The sequence below is a fragment of the Leptinotarsa decemlineata genome, unplaced genomic scaffold, assembly GCF_025532065.1.
Source record: "Leptinotarsa decemlineata unplaced genomic scaffold, Ldec_3_MD MMD2_tig00000199_RagTag_RagTag, whole genome shotgun sequence".
NCBI classification, from domain to species: Eukaryota; Metazoa; Arthropoda; class Insecta; order Coleoptera; family Chrysomelidae; genus Leptinotarsa; species Leptinotarsa decemlineata.
Window position 1 is genome coordinate 6920770 of NW_027412544.1, and position 19431 is coordinate 6940200.

The 19431-nt window shown below is 34.1% G+C and overlaps 1 long non-coding RNA gene across 1 annotated transcript in view; it reads right to left on the reverse strand.

Moving 5' to 3' along the window:
* The window catches only part of LOC141481402 (uncharacterized), a 36318-nt gene continuing 16887 nt past the window's right edge, over window positions 1–19431 (reverse strand). The window contains exon 3 of the long non-coding RNA XR_012464938.1: window positions 1–3265. This is a non-coding gene — a long non-coding RNA (uncharacterized lncRNA). The remainder of the gene's footprint in view (window positions 3266–19431) is intronic.

The following is a 19431-nucleotide window of genomic DNA, read 5'->3' on the forward strand; positions in this document are numbered from 1 at the left end:
ATTTCTCGTCTTGAATCAAAATATGAAATACAAAAATACCTCTCAAAAACAAATATTTCAAATACCCTCATTTTGTTACTTTTACTTATCAACTAAGTCAAATTTTTGCAGGTACAAATAATCAAAAATAATTCAGGCGTAAAATGTTTAAGAGTCTTAATATTAATGCTTCGATGGTAATAAGAGTGTTTTCAAATATTTCTTGAATTAATAATAGAAAATAAAATTTTGATTTAAATGAATAGAGTTTTATTCAATGAACCAAAACTCGGCACGTCGAATGCAGCTTTGTGAGGTCCAGTAAAGATCATTTCCAAAGGGCTTTTAGATAAGGTATTACAAGGAGAGGGTTGCTATTAAAGAAGGTGAAGTTGAGGTAGCTAGGGACGAGGGGGTAGGGGAAAACAAGTTTGCTATTACATCATTTTGTTTCCCCCTCCCTATAAGAAAGCCGTTGCAGCAATTTCCTATATTTCATTTGGTTGCTCAGATATAGCCATTGTGAGTTTTCAAATGATGACTTCTTTGATTGACGACTCGTTTATTTTGACGAAATTCATGTTCACTGAGAATACACTATTGTCTATTTTCCATGATAGTTTTATATTTGTTGACTAGTATCGGTCATAACACCATTTTCAAATTATCATCTTGTATGACTGATTTATATATCATATTCAAACTTCACATGACCTCTCGTTCGTTCACCATACTTTTACTTTTCTCAAGTTATTTATTCCTAATCATTGTTGATATTGACATCATGCTATTATACATAGATGATGTGCAAATAACATCAATATATAAAGAATATATTTTCTAAACTTTCCCCTCTGCCTTCGAACTCTCGCCATTTAAAATTTTCACACAATTTTTACCAGGCCAATTATCTTGAGCATTTTAAGAATCAAAACACAAATAATCTATATCTACAGCGCATTCGCCACTTTTTATTCATCAATGGTAAATCACCAAATTTATCAATTCCTAATCATTATTATCAAAAATAAAAGCATGAATTTGATGTATGAATCAGTCAATGGAATGAAAAAGTTGGATTCGGAAAATAAAAACGAGTATACTTCACCAGAAGTTTGTAATGTTTTGGGAACAAATTGATATTTGTCTAAAGTTCGTCACTAAATGATAGAATGAGAGTAATTTGAAACTCGAATAGCTTCATGTCATATAATATGAAAGCATATTCGTGGAGTATTTGTTTGAAGTGTGAGCTTGAGTGCCAGGGGTCTTGTGTTCAATCGACATACACGCCAGATTCTTGATTTTTTTCCAACCACTCAATATTCGAAAAATTTCAAATTGAATGAAATAACGAATACAGGTAATATTTTCAAATACTTGTTTTGGGAGGTTTTTTTTTTAAATATTCTTGATATGAGTCATAGAAACATTTCGTATTCTACTCTTGAGATTGAGTTATGACAAACGAGTAGTGATCACATTTTTCGTTGAATAATATACTATTTCTCAATGTGCGATTTGTAGTTCATCAGCAGTAAGTCAGGAGGGAAGTCTTGCAAAGAAGTCTTTCAAAGAAGTCCTGCATCTATACTAATGACTCGAGTAGATGAGTAATACCGAACTTATACCCATCAGGACTAGCTTTTTTGGATCTTCTGGTGAAGAGACATTAATTACTACGTTTTGATATTATGGAAATCTAAAGGAAAAGTGGAAATTCATTCTACGCTCTGCGATAGTTCCCCGTAAGGAGTGATTGGTGCTGGAATTCTGGTCAACCAACCAGTATTAGTTCACCAAGATCTGCATATGCCATATGATGGAAAATGTGCCTCATTGAGGTTGTCGATTATATGAAGCAGAAAACCAGTGTTGAAAGAATGGTGGATGAGAATATTGATCAAAACAAGTTCGATTGGATATAAGAACATAGAAGATATCATATTTCAGAAGTTCATCAAATTAATTTGGACTTGATGGTTCAATATGTTTGATTTGAAAATTTGAGTATATCTCAATTGAGCAAAACAGACACATTATATCAAAAATTGAGAATTATCGAGTGGATCATGGAAGTTCAAAAATGTTTAGTTGAAGAAATTGAAAATATTTTCATACAAATTGCATGAAGCAGTTGAACTACTCTGTTTAACTATTTGAATTGACAGACCCTGCAGATTATTTGATTCAAATTTGACTTGTAATCAAGTCAAATCCAAGTTAATTATTTTGATTATCAAGTCAAGTAGTAAATCCTTAGTTGAGATGAAAAGTTATCCACAGAGTATGGTTCTCAGTTTTCATTTTCTATCATTTGTTTTTCAATAATATGACAAATTTCTTATTGAAGTTTGCTAAATTATATGTTGATAACGTTGTTGATTTCTTTGTCTCGAAAACTATTTCATTTTGCCATAGAATAACTATTTTTGACAATGAAATATTGGGATTCTGAATCCAGACTCTTCTTTTCTTCCTGTGATTTTTTTTCAGTTTAGTTATTTCTGATTTTGAAACCAGAAGACGTAGTTGACTGTGACTCATGATATTAACCTGAAAATTGGAGAGGATAGGTACTGTTAATTTTCTGAGGTGACAAATAATAAAACTTCAGTACAATTTCATTATAGTAAGCCCTGAATTCTCATGAATAGCATTGCATTGAAACGAAAACATTGTTGTCAAATTTGTGATTTATTATACTTCAAATTCAACTTTCCGTACACCACCGCAAGAGACAGATTGAGGCATAAACGTCAGTCACTTCTGAGAATTTAGTGCCTACTATTTTTTGTACATAAGAAGTAAGAAGTGCAAGAAGATGAAACTCAAAGAAAGAAATTCAAACTTTTTTAACAATCTTCAGAATACCCGACTTCTATCTAACTCAACAAACTTCCGGTCAGTATGCCATCTGCAGATTTTTCATTTTTCTTATAAAAATATTTTTTCCGATCACATTCATTGAAATGAATAAAATTGTTGATTAAATTCTCTCCTGATAATGGTATGATTGCAGAATGCTCAGTCTGTCGAATTACATTCACGAGATGACGACCTCAACTGTCTGATCTCACGTCATCCTCAAGGAACTTGGCGAAGGACTACATGAATGCAAAACTCGATGTGTAGGAGATCTATGGGATCCGGTGGGAAAATCTGGAGATTGCATCCGTCGTAAAGTTCTTCTGGTATGTCACAAAGGATACAACTCATGTTGGCCAACAGAAGAGTATGTGCAAGTACTTGGTGTTGGTTCTAACGAATGGGAGTTGAAGTAGTGCTGGAAAAAAATAAATTGATTAGCTGATGATGTAATAACTTTTTGATAGAAAAGGGTTGCTTGCTTTCAGGACATATCACGGGCACACATAAAATATCATATATTCCACTTCGAACTATGTCATCATCTGCAACTCAAGAAAATATCGTTATATACAAAGTGTTAGCGTAGTAATGAATCACAATAGGTTCACTCAAGCATTCTTTGTAGAAATAGATCACAGAAAAAGAGGGTAGATTTATGTACATAAGAATGCAGTAACAATCAAGCTTCAAAATGGAAATGCAAATTGTATCTGTTTTTGGTTATCAGTTGGTGGATAAGATTTTGTTAAAATATATCCCAATAAATCATGGGAAAATATCCTATTGAAGTAGACAGCATTTGCTGTAAGAACCAACAAAACACTCATTTTTATTATATATTCCACTAACTGATAATTTGAAAATTCTGTAAAGACGAGTATACATGCTGACATGTAAAGATAAAGATATCAGGGTCTGAAAAAATAAATAGACATTATTTTGTGTACTTAAAAAAAAAGACTCGTCGCTCTTCGAAGTCGAATCATTCGTTTCAACAGTCCGCAAACAAACGATATATATCATAATTTCAAGAAGTTGATGTATTAAAAACTCACTCCAGTTGATTCCAATAATACATTTTCAAATTGTTCACCATTCACTTTCTGATAATAATAAAATCGGTTCACAAATTCATTTCGTACATATTATGTTATATTCCTGGAGAAATATCATTGCAAACACCTTTTTTTATCCACGAATTCAGAAGTGATTTGCAATTGTCACCTATCCCTTGAATAAAATAGTGAAAAAATTATGTTGAATGGTTTTATTGAAAATAAAAGATAATGATGATGTAGATAATGTATTAAAAACTAACAAATAATTCGGAAGGTTCAGGTTAGTAGTTTTTTCATATTATCTACATCATTATTATCATTCTTTTTTTTTCAATAAAGCCGTTCAACATAAAACAATTTCTTCACTTATTTCATTTTGGAATTTTCAATTTCTAATTTTTAACCTAACCAAATGCCACACAATTCCCGGCACGTTTTAACATTTCACCTTAACTTGGGCGTTTTATCGCTAATGACGTATCATTTTCAACCACCCACACGCCACACAGTCCTCAACACGATCTCGATTCTGAGTTGACAAAGCTCTTTGTATACATTATATCGGATTTGTATCTTTTTCATAGAGTACTACTATAGTACTAGTCAGACCCTGTTATTTGATACCCAGATTGAGGTAGTCGAGAAAAAATATGTAATCCGTCATTTTGTAGTTGCGGCCATCTTGATTTTGCATCTTTTTTGAAGTGTACTATTATTCTTGTCATTTGATACCCATATTGAGGTATTTGTGAAAAAATATGTAATTCGCCATTTTGTAGCTGCGGCTACCTTGAATTTGGCTCTTTTCCAAAGTGACTACTATTCTACTAGTCAAGCCCTGTCCTTTGATACCCATATTGAGGTAGTTATGAAACAATAATTGGATAATTAACAAACCCAAATGAGTTTTCAACCGATGTTACGTTTCAGCTTTACGAGACGCTGAAAATTACCCAAACCAGTGGATAGGCAGATGTGATTGATTAGAATAGTTCGCTAGATCACGTGATAAGATGCCCTCAAATTTTTGTGGGAATTTGTGTATACGTAACACAATCCATTCCAGAACTCAAGGATAGAATAAAAAATAGCGAAATTACCCCAAAAACATTCCATAGTGTGAGAAACGAATTTGTAAACAAACTTCAATACGAGTATATTCAGAAACTGAGAACTAAACATTTATGTATGAAGTGTATTGAGTTTTCAATACATTTTTTCTCGAAACTATGATGTTTATCGACTGTTTGGAAATCAAATATAAAACTGGTAATTACTCAGGAAGGGCTGATGTGATTTCCAAAAATGAATCAGTGTTGGATAGAGAATTTAAATGCTCGTACTTATCAAATGTGGTATAACAGAAATCCCTTTTTCATTTGAAAAAAGTAGGTAGAATTCTCTTGGCGACAAGTTTTACACCATTGTGTCTCTTTTGAGTAAAATGTACTAAAAGTTATACCTTATTAATTTTTTTTTCCAATATCGATTCCTGTTCAAACTTCGGGAGGAGAGGACGTTTTATTTCTGCACTGTATATTGAGACATGTAGAGAACAGTGGAACAGTGAATAGAAATTCATTCGATAGTATAGAAAGCAATAGCAAGTGAAATAGGTACGGGCATTGTAAATGTATTTTTGGGAACTACAAACTTTTTTATGAGTGGTGTATAACGAAAGCACTCTCAATTCATATCATTTATTTGGCCGATATTCTTCAGTAAATATCAGTAATTCATTCTATATAGACCATTTCTTTTATCATGTGGTAACACTGCTATATTCTAAATAGTAACATATATGACGATTAAATAGGAAAAAAGGTAGGTTAGGTTGGATTAGGTCTAAAGTGAGTGAGTCTATTCGACCCTTCCCCGCAACCCGCAAGGGTTTATCGTGGGTCACATCTATTCACACTCAGACAAACCCAGCTTCTTAACGATTAGTTTGTATGGTGAGTGGTTTTTCAGGTCAGATGGTGAGAGTACGGATCTGTCGTACTCTAATAACCTGATTCGGTCCTCAGCGGGGCAGGAACAAAGTATATGCTCTGCTGTTTCATCATTTTCCAAATAGAGGCGACACACACTGTCTTTCGACAAGTCTCTGCATTTGATGATTCAAATGATAGTGACCAGTAAGAAGGTCTGTTAGACATCGTAGTTGATCCCTACTGTAGTCCAACAACTGTTTGGTATCAAGCTTCGAAGGATGGATAAACGCCTTGGAGTGAGCCAATCCTGGAAGATTCTGACAGAAGTCCATAAATCTTCTTGCCATCCAGGTGTTCAGTGTTTGTTTGGCAAAGCCCAAAGCGACCAGAATCCAGACCAGAGACAATCTGTTAAGTATTCCCATCGAGAAGGGTTGTTTTTGGCAATTTGCTACCAATTTAGAAGTTGCTCAGTAGGAGCCAAGAGCTTCCAACGCCGCTTGACTGTCCGAGAATATTTGTATTGACTTGTGTGTGAGGTTGAATTTATCCAATCTCTCAGCACACAATTCGAAAGTGTACATTTCCGCTTGAAATACGATCGCATAAGTTCCTATGCAGGTAGATATCTCTCCTGGGTCTGCAACTAAAAACACCTGCACCAGAACCGGAAGGTGTTTTTGATCCATCTGTGAACCAACAACTATCTGCTCTTAATATTTCCTTCTCCCGGAGGATCCAGTCCTCTCTACTCGGGAATAGTACTTTATAAGGCAGTTCGTAGTTGACAGTTGGAGGCATAAAGTCAGAGGTCATTTCCAGAATGATTTGACTTTCAGTGTCAACCAACAGTTGTTGCACTCTGCATTTAATTGATTTGTGTAAATGGCAATGTGCACAAGTCTGTATGCAGTCAATCTAGCCTCTTTCTCCAGAAAAATGTGGAGAGTAGGTAGATCTAGAAGGATCTCCATGACCGCTGACGGTGTGGTACTGATGGCACTAGTGATAGCCAGACAAGCCTGTCTCTCTGTGAGCCAGAGAGCTTCACTTGGGTCGTTTTCTGTAAAGCCTTCTGCCACCAAGCAACTGCACCATAAGTGATCATTGGTCTGACAATCATCACATAAATCCAATGGATTTGTTTGGGACCTTAGCCCCAAGTTTTACCAAAAATCCTTCGACATATCCATAGAGACAGAGTCTGGCTTTGTGTAAAACTTCTTCCAAGTGAGCGTTCCAGGTGAATCTTTTATCAAAGACAATGCCAAGATATATCACCTCCCTTTCACCTCCAAATGGAATGACCTCACCATTAAGGGAAATTGGCGTTAGATCGTCCTATGTTCTCCTCTTGGTGAAGGGGATTAACACACATCTCTTCCCTCAGGCACCAACTGTGAACAACGTCTAACGTGCCCTGGAGGATATTACAAGCTACCCTTCCCGACGTGGATCTTGTCAGGATGACAAGGTCATCTGCATAAGCTTGCACATCTACTTTTTTCCGTCAAGGGCATCAAGCAGATTATCCGTCAGGAGCGACCACAGAAGGGAAAAGTGCATTGTCAAATGCTCCTTCAATATCAAGAAAAAAGGTAACTACCGTGGGGAACAGTACATTGGTTAAGGAAAATTTACAGGTTCTTTCGCCCTTCTCATATTATACAGTTATACTAAGAATACTGTTTTTGGTTTTTTACGAATAAAATATGTGGATTGAAATCAGTTTTTCCTCTCTCATCACTTGAAGGAGAGATTTTTTCATCCGAGTCGTGATTATTTTGTGTAGGTGAAGATGCTTGTGGCACTGGTGCATCGCCATTGTACAGGATTGGTCGCATAATAGATAACACGTTAGAGTGAAACCAATTGGACAAGTGTATTTTAATTATTCCCGATTATATGAACCACGTAAAAAGATCATTGTTCTGATGATTTGAAGAATTCCGCCAGATCATGGTGTTTGATACTTAAAATGGGGTCTTTTTTTATTTGCCCATAACCTCAACGACTCTAGGCGCTATTAGGCACACTAAGTCTACAATTTTCTAATGTTTATTCATCACAGATATTACAGAAATAGTTGTGATCGTTTTTACAGATATTTCTCGACTTAAACATTGACAAATATGGTCAATAGCTCTATCACAAAAACTGAAGCTTTTGGTAGATTTGACATCAGTGACCTCAAATTAATAAAATCAGCCATGAAATTTCACGCAACAAAAAAACAATCAAGTTTGCTCGAATTCCTCGAATATGTTAAATATGTTGAAATATATTTTTCCGTTAACCAACTGTCGCTCCTTTACGAACGACAACTCCCAGAAGTCTAAACTTGTGCAAACCAAGGACTAACGAGGTCTTACCTTTCAACGTATGATTCCTAACACGGGTTGGACGTTAGGAAGTGAAAATTGGCCTTGCGATTCGAACCACCGGTTCACACAGCGGTCGATTGAGTGAGCCGAGCAAACCACTTACGTCAACCCACTAGGCTACCGTCCTAACGAAATTGACTACCTCTTTGTTGAATGCACATAAATTGTTTGTCCATACAACTTCTGTGGCAATATACTAGCATTATGGGTGTAATGCTGGTATTTGTATCTCCCATTTTTTGTTGGAAATAGCCGATATCTGAATTAGGTGTCAAAAAAATTAATCTTTTATGTATCCCCAGGATACAGGATATGGTCTGGGGATCGATCTGGCCAGACAAATGGTCCATTGTTTCCAATGCATTCAGCTAGGAATATTGCATGTAAATATTCCTATACTGTTGCTGTATTATTTGGAAGGGCACCGACTAGTTGAAAATATTATATTTCAGTGGGAGATTCATTGAAAATTTATCTAATTAACCATCAAATTTCTTTGAATAACAAATGTAGATGAATTTCACCATTCAAATACTCGTCGTAAAAGAGAGGACCTAGTATATTTGTTTCTGAAATTCCCATCCAAACATTTATTTCGAACCTTTCTTGGAAATTAATATGTAAATTTTCATTTGTATTATTCCACCTATAATGGATGTTTCTGTTGAAGCAACAGTTGTTGGTGAATTTTGACTAATTCTGAATTGAAAAAAAATCACTTAGCTGATCTTCATGAGGTAATATTTGCTTACCCAAAATATTTGGTTCCTCACATCACAGTGTCTTAAATTTCTTTCTGATCGTTTGAACATGTGAATGTTCGGCGATTCGAATATAGCCCACCATCCATATTTCTTGCCAAAAAAGGATTCTCATTCGATTTTGTATAAGTAACTAGCAAATCACTCCTTTCGTCATATTATTACATCTTTAATATGTGACCTAGTGCATGAACTTCTCCCAGTTCTCAACAGATATCAAAAACTCATTTATTTTTCCTGTCATAGAAACCAAGCAAAGCCTACGCATTTGAAAATGGTAAATGAAGTGAGATGCTATCAAATTGTATCAACTTATACAACAATCGTACTTTGACCAAAAACTAATATTTTCGTTACCTCCAGGATATATAATTATAAAAATATTCCGTATAAAAATTGATTCAGGAGAAATCAGCCTTGAAACAAGGATAACTGTGATACAAAAAGGAAAAATACAAATGCTCATTGTGGTGGGGTATCATCTTATCTTGTCGAAAATATGTTTTGAATAAATCAGAACAATTAACAAAAAACCAACGACTGTAATTGTTGTCAATGATGATGCTAGTTATTTTATATGAAACGCTAACGAAATATCAAGTGTGCTATATCATTGAATTGTGATTTTATCCCTTCAATAAAATTTGGAAACAAATGAAGGTGGTCGTATTGATACGAAATGTTTAATCGAAGATTTATTGCTTCATCGTTATACTACATTTCGAATGAAATATAAATCTTCATATCAGTTTCTTTAGATTTTCTGAATTAACAATTCTATTTGTAAAAAATCAAAAAGAGCATTTTCAGTTTTCCCTGTATAACTCGAGAAAGCCGAAAGTCCTTGTGAATTTTCCTTTACTAACGTACTGTTCCTATGATAGTTATTTTTTTCCATTTGATGGTCTTCATATCTGTTATGGTTGGTAATATAGCAATGTTAATACATGATAAAAGAAACGACCTAAATATTATTTGTTATACCAGTATACCTAATCAACAAAAATTTTATATCGTTATAGTAACGACGTTACTAGAAGAATCAAATGATGGAAGCAGAAGAAAGCTGAATAAATAAAAGTTGAGGAAATGTTATCGAAGTGAGTTTGCAAGTTCAAGTAATTTTGTGTTGTTGAGTGAAATCATGAGTAATATTTTAATTAATTAGTTAAAATCTGTTTCCATCAATCAGCCGTTGCACCCTTCGACAGACAACTCTCAAAAGTCGGAATTTTTGCGGGTTGAGGATTAACGAGGTCTTACCTCTTAACGTGTGGATCTAAGGAATCAGAGATTGCATGTCAGGACAGTCGTGACAAGTGAAGAATGAAGATAATAACAAAAACAAGCCGAAGACCACAAAGTAAAATGAATAACCTTTAGAACAGGGAGTAAAAAAGTAGAAGAAATGGAAAAAAGAGGAACTGAGTGAATAGGAGTTCCTTAAACGCTGTATTGACAGCTGTGTTGAAGTCTGAGATCCTCTCGGAGAAAAACATTGTTACAACTGTTGAGAACTGGGTATCTGCCCAAATTATATGTGAAAAACACTCAATGAATGCAGAGGAAATAGAATCCTTCAATATCGAGGAACACCAATTCATTGATGAGGAACTATTACTGGGTTTTGAGGCTGAACAACAGTTTCCAGTATTTAAAAAAACATTTGTTATATTGGAGAAGTAGACTAACTATAGCCCCAGAAAGAACAATGTATAAAGTGATTCATTTATAATAAAAGAGTTGGTGATATTTACTGAGAAACTGATAGCTTCATCTTGGCAATGGTGCTGTTATTCCAAACGCTATTTGAGATACTTAGAAGTGATTTCGTACATAATCAGCGCGATGTAAATATGATAAATGTAATGAAGAAATACAAACCACGATTCGCATAACTTCACTATTGAAAGAATACAAACCTCAGAATTGATGCAAAACACTAAAATTTCTCAGTTCCACTTGCGTTTGTACAAATAAGAAATAAATAACTGAAGCAAGAGTATTGAATGAAACTCTTGATTAAAAATGAGAAATAGAGACATTGAAACAAAATTCAATACTTTAATGCTCCTCAATGACAAATGTTAAAGTAACTCTCAGCAGATTTGATTAGTTTTGAATATTTGATTTGGAAAGTTCGCCTCAGGCTTTGAAGAATATCAAATAAGGAAAGAGAAATAATATTGGATTGTCACCCCGTGCGTAACCGACAAACGTATACAAGTACTAGCTATGTCAACAAGAGAGAATATATGAATGTTCATGTATATAGTGAGTCTAGAAAATTTCTAAAAAGAATAGAAACTCACTTTATCTGTTCTGAAAAATCTTTTCATTATAGAATGTTCTGCATCATTTGAAACTTGTATCATTCATATAAAATGCATAGAAAATTCTTATAAGAGGAAAATCATAAATTTTATTCTTTTTATAGTTATGATTTTTAATTAATACATTTTTGCAACTTTTAGAAATCGAAGTCTCACTGTCTCATCATCTTTTTTCACCCAAATACATAGAATCAGGGCAATAAATCAAATTAACAATAAATTATATACATTGCTTGGTTGGAATCACAAATGGAATTTGTTATCAAAGTGGATTGGATTTATGTGACTAATTAACAGGGATGGTATCTTTTTGACTTGAATCTCTCAGTAGATCATTATAATACGAAATCTTCATAGTTCGGTGCTAAGAATGATGAAGATGATGCTCAGAAATAGACCTATTGTAGATATTACAGATGTGAAGACAATCATGTTTGTACATGTTTTTCCAAAAACAAGTATTCACCTTTGCCGACTATTATCGACAAAATGTTAGAAAAACCCCATGAGCGTATTCAAGGTTATGTCGGAATCTAATCTAAAGATGGCTCGTAAAGAAAAGACTCAATGTGTATCATAGCAAAAAAAACGGGCACCATTTTCTTAAGATAGAAACATTCCCATTTTCAAATTGAACCTGCGAAAAACTGAGTTCAGATAATAATATCAATATCTACTCGTACATAATCTTCATCGTAGCGACACTGGAAAGCAGTGGAGTTCGAAATGAAGAATAATTTAACAGTTGTAATGAAAAACCATCAAACTGACGTTCCTCACTGATATTTGGCAAGAATGAAACAACTGAGTTTCATTAGTTCGGACTTCCATTATCTAATGATATATCTTGGTTCATCAGTATTTCAATCTTGGTCCAATCACCAATCTTGGTCCATTAGTATTTCATCCCAATAGATTTCCAACCAGCTGAAGCTTATTTGATGTCTCCAAATCATACCCATCTGGCACAATATTTGTGGGTTTCAGTATAAATTAGCTACAGTGTAATGAAAGCCATAAATCATTTAATTAATTATTAAACAATGGAAGTCCGAACTGATGAAATTCATCATGAAACATTGTCAATTACCTACAAACAATGAAACAACTATCTACACAAGTAGCAAAATATGTAACTACTAACCTATTTGGGAACACAAGGGCGAATTCTAGGAGCCTCTCTAGTCTACAGGTAATACTAAATTATTCCTTATGACACACCTGTGTTATAAAAGGAATAGAAATCTTAGCCATTGGCTCCGTACGGAAGCAAAGGCCAAGAAAACCTAGTATGGAATCATAAAATATGTGTGGATAGTGTGGAAAAATATGAATTTCATTACACTTCAGAATTAATTTTAACTAACGACGAAAACATTGGAAACAATCGCGATCTTTGCCCGATGGAATAAGTTTAAATTTCTATATTGCGTAATTTGATGGGTAGGATAGACATAAATCCTAAAGAAAATTCGTATATTATTCAGGTGATACTTGGTAGTGCGACCTTGTTTGAGTCTTTGGAGGAATCATTCTTTGTAGCAACCTCCATATAAACAGGATGCTTTAATACACGTTATAAAGAATGAATAATTCGAACTAGGAAGCTGTGTCCTAAGATTGTATGTCTGGCATGGAGCTTCAAAGGCATTTACTTGTGATTTCATGTTATCATAGAACTGAACGATTTTTCTAAAACAACTGTGGAAGAAAATTAACTTGAAAGGGATGCCTAGTCACGAGAGAATCACAAACGATTCGCGAAGGAAGAAGCTAATTTTTTCAAGCACAAGTAGTGATTCACATTGAATTTGAATCGCTGGAGATTAAATCCATATGGAAAAACGTTCTCAGTAAGTTTATTCCACATAAACGTAGTTCTCCAGATGACAGAGTTCTAAAACAGTAAAGTTCGAGGTGTACTGAGTTGAATCTCAAAACGATGAGCAGCCACAGTCCGTCGCGTATTTTTTATATGTATCGCTCTTGGAGGAATCGAATATGCCAAGTCACTTGAAGACTTTCCGTGAAAGTATCTATAGAAGAGAGACAAATCTCCAACCCTCCTTCGATGTTCCAGACTATCAAGGTTGCAAGTTATGTTCGTGTCTACAATTAGGCGGATGACTCTTTTCTGGATGGAATCCAGCAGCTTCAGGGTACGCTTAGGAGCTCCATACATGAGAACAATACTCCAAAGAAGGTCTGATCTGACCTTTATAAAACATCAAAAGTTGCTGAGGTGTGTACAGTTTTCTGGTTCGTAACAGCATTCCAGGCTTTTGGGAAGCAGCCTTTGTATTTCCAGCGACATGATTGTGCCAAGGCATATTATTGGTATCCCTTTTAATCCCCAACAATTCCGAACCGGAATTATCTGTCCGGTTCGGAGACATTTATCTTTTTGGAGAAAACCCATGCCTGGGTTTTTGTGGCATTGAACTGAACCTGGTTACCCCTGGTTTCACCCCAATTCGAAACTACTTCTAGATCCTCAACAAAATATCCAACCTCCTACTGCCGGTAAAGATGTGCATCCGCCGCCGATGTCGTGGAATCCAAATGAAATGACGAGACAAGTGTGCTGTCGTGTCGTCAACAAAGCAATTCATTGGATTCCTGGTTTTTTTCAATAAGTCGTTGATGTACAGTAGAAACTGGGTTGGAGACAATATAGATCCCTGGAAAACACCAGCGTTGATGATAAAAGTATTCGAGAGATATCCGTCAACTGCCACTTGCAGGGAACGTTCTTTCAGGAAGCTAGAGAGCCATACATGAAAATGATCTGACAAGCCATAGCTTTTCTCTATGACTTCTGTCATTACCACATCAATCATGAATTCTGAATTTGGGATACTTTATCAATTTTAAGTAGTTCCAAAGTGAAAGCAAACACATAACTTTGACAACTTTCAACTTTAGATAAGAAAAACCTAGTATTACTAACAGAATAGTGGTCTTCAAACCCAAATGAAAATAGTGACACTAAAAACTTCAGTCACGAAAGCCTTAATCATTTTGACTAACAGAATAGATAGATGAGGAGGGAGTTGATATGCGAATGCTAAGCTCCGACGTACAAAAAAGTCAAGTTTTTTGAAATGGTGGAAATAATTTTCTTTGGTAACAGGAAATCGTGCAAGGGGAAACATGAACCTCACAAGTTTTGTCAAAGGTTATAAATATATGAAATATGTCATAGGTCTGAGAAGCTGAAGATCTTTATGATGCTTACATTTTATAATACAATAAATACTTATATATAAGCGTACCGATGCTCTTTACTGCATTGAAAAGGTTGAAGTAACGTAGTTAATGAACCAGCACGAGCAAACAATTCAATCGATAATTCAGATACAAATTATTCCGTTTGAATTACACTTAAATGTGGGTGAATTTGTTCACGGAAGAAGGGTTATTAATAGATAATGGAGCCCGAAATGGAGCAGTGGTGTAGCGCTTCAAGGACTACTGCCTAAATTCTATATCGAGCGTTCTATTTCATCAGACGAGTTTAACGAAGTAGATGTGGACTTTGAATTAAATGTTCAGAAGAAAATTGTCGAGTGATATTTATTTAGTATTAGCTATAACGGGCTCAATAAGAAATACAATTCGTGAAAAATGATTGAAAAATAAATGGAAAATCTGGTCCCACATTTTTTAATTAACAGTAGATGCATAATTTTCATTTCATTCCGGAATAAAATTATAGGTACTTCATGCATTCCGATGCTTCACAGAACTAATTTCGGACCTAACAATGTTTGTGATTTGTCGGATGTTTCGGATATTTTGCCACATTTATCTTTCCGTTAAACTTTTGAAGGATTTCATCTGTTTTTTGCCTATGATAAAAAAATTTGAAAATATAGTATTTCTTCATTTCCAAAAAAAATATTTTTTGAGAAACAGATGAATAGGTTTGTATGCGTGGTTCAATGGATCAAAACGTAAATTTCGATTGAAGTTCACACAATTTCTCTTTAATAATTCTCCAAACACAAATGATCCAGTAAAGTTTGTGAATTTTTGTCAGTTATGAGAGAAGAAATTTGTCAGGAACGGCCTATCTTTATAACCACTCTCCACAGAAGTGTCGTTTCGATATCAATTTCAGGCAAACTGAAAATTGGTTATCTCTTATAGAAAAAATAGATCAATATAATGTACAAGAATTGAGCTAGTTAGTTATGTATGCTTACGAAGTAGTATAGAAGGACCTTCAAGGCTAATAAAAGAAAAATTTAACGATAGTTCAAAAAATGACATGATGAGTTATGGCTCACAAAATTTCTGAGAAGTGCGAAAAAATTTGTCTGTAATCCAATATATCAGTTCAGTTCTCGATATTTGAAATGAATTCACAGTGTTTTCCGCTTTTCATTAGTCCACCCCCATATCTCTGTTGTTAATGCAAAATTTCTTAAAATTGACAGTGCGCTGTCTCCAGGGGGCTAATGGGGTCAATTATTCATGGAATCAATAAATTATAGAAGTCAATATAAATGAACATAGTTATACCATACTGATGACAACTAAAGAAAGTAGCTGAAACTATTTCCGTGGTGACTCTAACTTGAAACGATCTGACTGGAATCACAAAGTGCGGCTGGCTTCTGTTGATGAGCAAGTGTTACTCAACCTTACACTTGGGTTATATCGTACTGATAAAGGCTATTGAACCAGAAACACGTGTGATTACGTGTCTTGGTTTGCATATTTTTGGAGCACTTTGTCCAATAATTTTACATGATTTGATGTATTTTCATATCATGAAGCAGGATCAGTAACAAGCCTCGATGATGCCACGTGAGATGAAGGCGAAACGTCAACCTTTGAAAAACATACAACTTATGAACACCCGAAAAAACATCTGCATATTGGATATGACGTAACTCAAGACGTAAAAGGTTATATTGAATGTGTTAATATATGACTGTGTGGCATGGTCAAGTTATTAGAAACTCAAGTTTCTAAATGTACAAAATGGATATTCGAGAGATATCCATCGAAGGCCACTTGCAGGGAACATTCTTTCAGGAATGTTTGAAGGTGATTGACAATGTTTCATGATGAATTTCACTAGTTCGGACTTCCATTGTCTACTATATAAAATGATTTGAAATCCCTGAAACAACTAAAAAAGAAGAATTAAAAATGAATAGCTGAAAATAACAATTATATTAAGCAAAATAAACCTGAAATGAAATAATAGTGAAATAAAATACAAGTAAAAATAGAACAATTGAATAAATGAAAATAAAGAAATGAAAAAAGAAAATGAAAATACAAAGTGGAGAGATTCCAAGTCACGTTAGTTCACGACGTTTCGATTGTTAGTATCTACAATCGTCTTCACCCCAGTCATCACCCGAAGACGATTGTAGATACTAACAATCGAAGCGTCGTGAACTAACGTGACTTGAAATCTCTCCACTTTGTATTTTTTTTTCCATTTCTTCATTCACTTCTTTTATTTAATTTATTCAATTGTTCTATTTTTACTTTTATTTTATTTCACTATTATTTCATTTCAAGTTTATTTTTCTTGGTATAATTGTTATTTTCAGCTATTCATTTTTAATTCTTCTTTTTTAGTTGTTTCAGGGATTTCAAATCATTTTATATAGTAGACAATGAAAGTCCGAACTAGTGAAGTTCTTTCAGGAAGCTGAAGAGCCATACACAAAAATGATGACACAAGCCATAGCATCAAAGTTTGGCCAACAAACCCTTATGCCACACACGGTCAAAGGCCTTAGAAATATCAGGTTAGCCGTTCACAGAAAATTATTTCTACAGATATCAGTTGTTAGCTTTTATTGAATAATGAAACTTCATCGTAGAAGAGAAACAAATCGAATAAAATTCAGTTAGGTGTTTGACGAATAACTAGATAATATAAATTCTTCGTAGTTTATTACTTCCTTACAATTTCGTGTTTTTAATCGATATTATTATATTTGATAAATCAGTGTAACGGCCGAAACGTTGCATTTTTTTCTCATCAGTAAACATAAGTAATGGGAAAATGTAATGTTTGTTTGAAAACGGTTATCTTTATTATAATGATTGATCATTCAATTATGAAAGGTTATCGTTCTCGTACCGTCTTAGTCATTCCAATATTTGACACCTCCTGCAGAACGAATATCTAAAATATTCATTGTCAGTTACATTCATGAATCTATTGAGGATATGATGACGCTAATGGCAATTCAAAGTAAATAAGATACCGGCGCATTTGCAACGAAACAGCATCAGTCCAGAAGCTAAAGGAAATAAAAAGTAGAGCAAAAGTTTTAGTGGAGTCGTGTATTTATACAAATATTTCACATAAAAGAATCAGTACTCAAATGGAATGAATGAAATACAATTCAATTTTAAGTTGAGTAACTTCAGTATTGCTAAGTGAGGTATTTTTCTCAAAAAAAAAAATGCAACTTTCCTTAATTGTCTACCCATCATGCAATTTATCCAATCAAAAAACCTTATAACAATAATTCAGAATGGGTCAAAATATTCACACTTACTAAAATAATCATTTATTTGAAAATCATGCCACATTATTTCACCAAAGATACGATACGAAAAGAAATATAAATCGAGAAAAGAGTGCGATAGTTGCTGGTCATATGAACACATTTATATGACAAATTTTCGGTGAAGAGGGTAAATTTCCACATAGTGTTCGAGGGAAAGAGGTGCATAGGTTACAATATATACAAAAAACTCCATGCCTAATACCAAATTATAAACCTGGACCCATCTTCCAATTAAAGCTGATTTTGATCCCTTGTCTGCAGCCGAAATATATTCAAGAAGTTGTACATAACCTCTCCAAAACTTTCGTCAATCTAAAATCGAATCATTTTTTGAATAAATATGTTTTCGTGAAGTAAAAGTATTGCTTTTTGTTTTATTACCGAAAGTATGCATTCACAATATTATAAATCTCAATCAGTATGAACCACAACTTCAAAGATTGATCAATCATCATACGATGAGGGTAGAAAAATGACGTAATAAAAACATTTTCTATCATTTTAAGTTTCATGACTCAACGTTTTACATAAGAGTTCAAATGCCTTGAATTGTTTTTTATGTCACTATTTTGAAGGCCGTCGATTTTTGACATTTCTTTCCGGCGTTTCCCTTAGCTTCTTCAGAGGTTTATACATCCTGAGTTATCTCCGATAATTGGATATTACGGCTGTTGAAAGCTTATTTATATTGACTCAGCTAGTTTGGTGTGCTAATACCTGTACATGGATTAGGTAAATTGCATTCAGAGAAAAGTATTAGAAACCAAACTACGCGTGTCAACATAAATGGCGTTGGTGTTATGACATATAATGGAAAGCCTCTTTATGGCATTGGCGTGGTCTCTTCTGCTTGATCTTTTTTATGCTTTTTTTTATCATGCCCTGTCAATTTCACCAGTACTCGACTGAAAGAGAAACAGAAAAATAAGATCGCAAAAAACGTAGGCAATCAAAACGTGTTATTTTTGAAGACGATGACGAAAAGTCTAAGCCTGTGTCATGTTAATTAAAGTGCAATTTATGTTTGTTTTTGAATTCTATGTTGCGTTGATTGTTTCGAAACTATAGTGATTTTGTTGATCGAGATACTTTCAAAACTATACGAAATATGCTGATCTTACATTTCTCCGTTCGTTTCAAATATTTATCTGAAAGAAAACTATGCCAACTTAAGCACAATTTTCGTATGCCATTTATAGAAACCATCAGACATACCGTCGAATTCTGTTAGTGAACCCACATATTGAACCATACTGAAGATGGATGACATCATTTTGTTGACTTCATGATCAAGATATCATTTTCAGCTATGTTATATGTAGAACAGCTATAAATTCAATACATTGAGGTGATACATATAAACTCAGAAATGGAGATGCATCTAAATAACATTTCATTAGAAGAGAGTATAATACGTTATATACAAATGCTGGTTTTCTTTGACAACTGGAACATTAGAGATACTTATAATACATGAATTATCCATGAAAGATAATTTATTACGTCATAATTGATGGACTGAAACATGTTTTTTTGCTTCCTCTGAAACCAGCATTCCAA